This window comes from Nematolebias whitei, chromosome 8, assembly GCF_014905685.2.
Source record: "Nematolebias whitei isolate Nwh7 chromosome 8, NemWhi1, whole genome shotgun sequence".
In the NCBI taxonomy this organism is placed as follows: domain Eukaryota; kingdom Metazoa; phylum Chordata; class Actinopteri; order Cyprinodontiformes; family Rivulidae; genus Nematolebias; species Nematolebias whitei.
In genome coordinates this window covers 30,823,713-30,827,500 of record NC_056505.1, presented here as the reverse complement: position 1 = coordinate 30,827,500, position 3,788 = coordinate 30,823,713, and the positions used below count along the sequence as shown (strand labels likewise).

The following is a 3,788-nucleotide window of genomic DNA, read 5'->3' as shown; positions in this document are numbered from 1 at the left end:
AGACAGGTAGCCTATGGAGTGAAACCAATGCTGGTGTTAATCTGCTCATTTTTTCTTGTTCCTAGTAAAAGAGGAGCAACAGCATTTTGTACAACCTGTAACAAGAAGCACAAATGTTTACCTCACCATTTCAGCACAGTTTGTCCCATGCTCTGGACATGAACCTTGCCATGACCCCTTTTCATTTTCCTTCTTGTCCCATTTCATCACTTTCATTTAATTAAACTTTTTTCTGGTTGTTTACATGTTCCTCCTTTTCAACAAGGATACTCCAGAGAAAAATACAGAGGGTTTCCAATCCACACCCAGCCGGTTCCATATTAGATAAATCTTTATGCAGTTCAATCCAATATTCCAAACGTTCTTGATATTTTCTTCCTTTATCTAACATTTACTTAACTCTCTGTGGAGGTCTGAGGCTGTTCCTCATGTTACCCATTGAGCATCACAATAAATAAAAAAAAAACTCTGAAAAGTTGAGAACAATTTACTTTAAAGTCAATAAATGTTTCACAGTTGTTATAGTTGATAAAAAAAAAATTAGAATATCATCTGCAAAACAGTAGAACAAGATATACTGTCTTAAAAATGGATCCTGAAAGTAAAATGTATCATGAAAACAGGACAATGCATCATGAAAACAGGATAGGGCCAAGGATGGAGCCTTGAGGAACATCACGTAAGTTGCAGTAGAATAATGTAAATGTAAATTAACTGAGAAACTCACATTTGTCAGAAATGACGACATAACTATTTAAGAACAATAAATAGACGGCTGCCTCTCGTTCTGCTGTTCTGTAATAAAAGGTGTACAGACACTTACTCTGCATTGCAAACGCCTCCCCAGGCACAGAGATGTAGCTCCTCCCTTGTGTGGGGAAACGGTAATTTGGCAAATTGAAGTTCTGTGAGAATTTCATCAGAGAGTAATCTGTTGGTGTAAGAAAATGAAGAGCTGTTGAGGAAAACAAACTGAGAAACAAATAAAGGTGAAGGGTGGAAAATATAACCCACTGACTGAGGAAGAGCACTGAACTGACTCATTTCTGACCTGCGACTGAAGATGCTCCACCCAGGGAAAAGAGGGCGCTCGAGGTGGGCTCCATGTTTGTCACCATATGGTCCATCACCCTGTCCACTGTCTCGATCAAACTGCTGACCACCGGGGTGGACTGCTGCCCAACGACACATCCAGAAAATGTTCACTGTCAGCGGCTTTTCATACACACCTATAATCATGTTCCAGGCATTTCTTGTCGGCTCTTTTTTCAAATAAAAACTTAATTTGTGGAAAATTAGACACACAACTTCCAACTAATTTTACATGAAAAATGTATTTCAGGTTCACAGCTTGTCTAAAGAAGACAATTTAAATTAGACAGCTTGTTTTTCAAAAGAAAAAAACAAAACTAGATATTTGACTTACTCTTTTACGTTTTATTCTTTGCAAAATGTCAGTGTGAATGCCGATTGCTGAAGGACAGCAGAAGTTTGATGAAGAAGCTGAAACTGAGTTGTTAAAGCTATAGGAAGCAGAACACTAGCTAAAAGCTAAAATAAAAATAATGCTAGTTTGGGTGAAAGTAGCAAAAACTATCTCAAAGAAAAATGAGGGGAAAAAAGTGAAAATTAACAAAAAGCTAACTGAAATTATCAAAAAGCTAGCTAGGAACTAAAAGTAGCAAAGGCTGACTAAATAAAACCAGCTGTTAGCTAAAAGTCACAAAAGGCTAGATAAAATTTTATAAGTGTCACAAAGCAAAATGGAAGTATAAAAAGGCTAGCTAGAAGCTAAAAGTAGCAAAAAGTTGGCTAATGCTAAAGGAGCAAAAAAGTTAGGTGAAAGTTAAAATTAGCAAATAACTAGCTAAAAGCTAAGCGTTGCATAATGTTTGCCGAATCCTAAAAGTAGCATAAGAAGATGAAACGCATGCTGAAGCAGATTTCAAGGAAATAACGTTTTTTAAAACAATAAAAAGACAATGCACTGTTATGGAGAAAACGTTTCTAAATAAAGGTAAATATGTTTTAAAAAGTGTAAAGATAATGTAATGAGCAACAAAGTCCATGCTCAATAATCCAGGTATACAATCCAACAATTTTCAGTCAGGTCATCTGGACAGTTTCTATTTTTTGTGCTGAAACGTTTCACCTTCCACCCAGAAGGCTTCATCAGTCAAGGAAACACACAACACAACACTGATTCTTCCCCCAACAGCTTACTCCAAAGTGGAACAAACCAGTTATGTTGGTGCTAAGATGGTGTCTTTGGCAAATGTATTCCTCGTCGACAGTCATGCCAAAGAGACCATCTTAGCACCAACATGACATAACCACTTTGGAGTAAGCTATTGGGGGAAGAATCAGTTTTGTGTTTCCTTGACTGATGAAGCCTTCTGGATGGAAGGTGAAACGTTTCAGCACAAAAAAAATAAACTGTCCAGATGACCTGACTGAAAATTGTTGGATAATGTAATGATAAAACCAAAAAGTCATAGCAATCTTCTCCTGACTGAGTTAAATGCTTTGATGAAAAAAAAAATGGGAAAAAAATCTCAGTTTGCAGAAATTTTTAAAATTGCAGAGTGAGAGAAAATACAGGAAAACGAGTGAATTCTGAATCAGCATAAAACGACGAGAAAGACAGATGATTAATTTACTGTAGTTTACATGTAAATATTCCTTTAAACCTGGCCTGCGACTTGTCTGGCTTCACTGTGCAATGCACACTGTACATACTCGTCATGGATGACAGGAACATGTGTTTTAATTTGACCTTGTAAAACAAAACATGCATTTTCTGAGCACTCAGTGCAATGAAACCACAAAAACATTTAAGCATGAGCGCATGGCGATTTGAGCAGGGAGAGTGTATAGGACAGCAAGTTGCCAGTTCACTTTGAAGGCGTTGTGTTGTAAAACTCTTTAAGTCCTGGAGAATGCGCTCAGCAGCACTCTGTTCGATTACAGACGGTAATAATGTGCGGGCATACTGCCATTTACTGTTACTGTTTTAGGCTCCACTCTTACCCCAAATATGCAACGTTTAAGAAGTGCACCGAGTGCCTCATCGCCCTGGCTTCAAGTCAAATGGCATATGCTATATTGTGTCATGTTTGGACATTCCACAGCAACAGTGTGAACTCATTTACCTCTGGCAGTCCAGGAGAGGACAGGACTTCTTCCACACTTTTGAGAAAAGCCTGGATGGAAGAAAACGGACATCGTGGAACCGTTGCATCATATGCACGTGGGTGGGCATTGTGTCTGTGTGTGAATTGGGTTTTGAAACTTTAAAGTGCTCCAAGACCTGTGTGAGGTTGTTGGCAGTGTTGTGAGGAATTGTCCCGTTGGACAGTGTCTTGAGGAAGTCCAGCACGGGTATGGTGTCCTGGTTCTGGGAGCGCTGGGCCACCTCTGGATGTCCGTTGACGACAGGCAGATTTGCTTCAGTGGCTCTCTGAGGAGACAACACATCCTTACTTATTAAAAACCCTATACTTGTTCCTTTAATTCAGAAAATCTTCAATAGAAAATGTTTATTATTGCTTCACATGTGTTCTCAGCATTCTTCTTCCTGTTTGCAGACAAAAGAAAACAACGCCACAATGAGAAACGATGTGTTTATGCTCATCCAGGCAAAAGCCTCTTTTTCCTCATATCAGGTTATATCAGGTCATTTCTCACACCATTTTAACAGGGTGGCTGCATTTAGGAATAAAACCTCACTAGTCCATGTGGCACGTAGCTTTATATACATAACAATTTGTCTGCTTACTTTTCAAATT

At 38.6% G+C, this 3,788-nt stretch overlaps 1 long non-coding RNA gene across 1 annotated transcript; it reads right to left on the bottom strand.

The window, feature by feature from the left end:
- Positions 1-831: 831 nt before the first annotated feature.
- Positions 832-3,365, bottom strand: LOC119413524. Its single transcript, XR_005186963.1, has 4 exons — positions 3,311-3,365; positions 3,153-3,203; positions 1,052-1,175; positions 832-931 (listed from the first exon to the last, which is right to left on the bottom strand). It is a non-coding gene; the product is annotated as an uncharacterized LOC119413524 (long non-coding RNA).
- Positions 3,366-3,788: the final 423 nt, after the last annotated feature.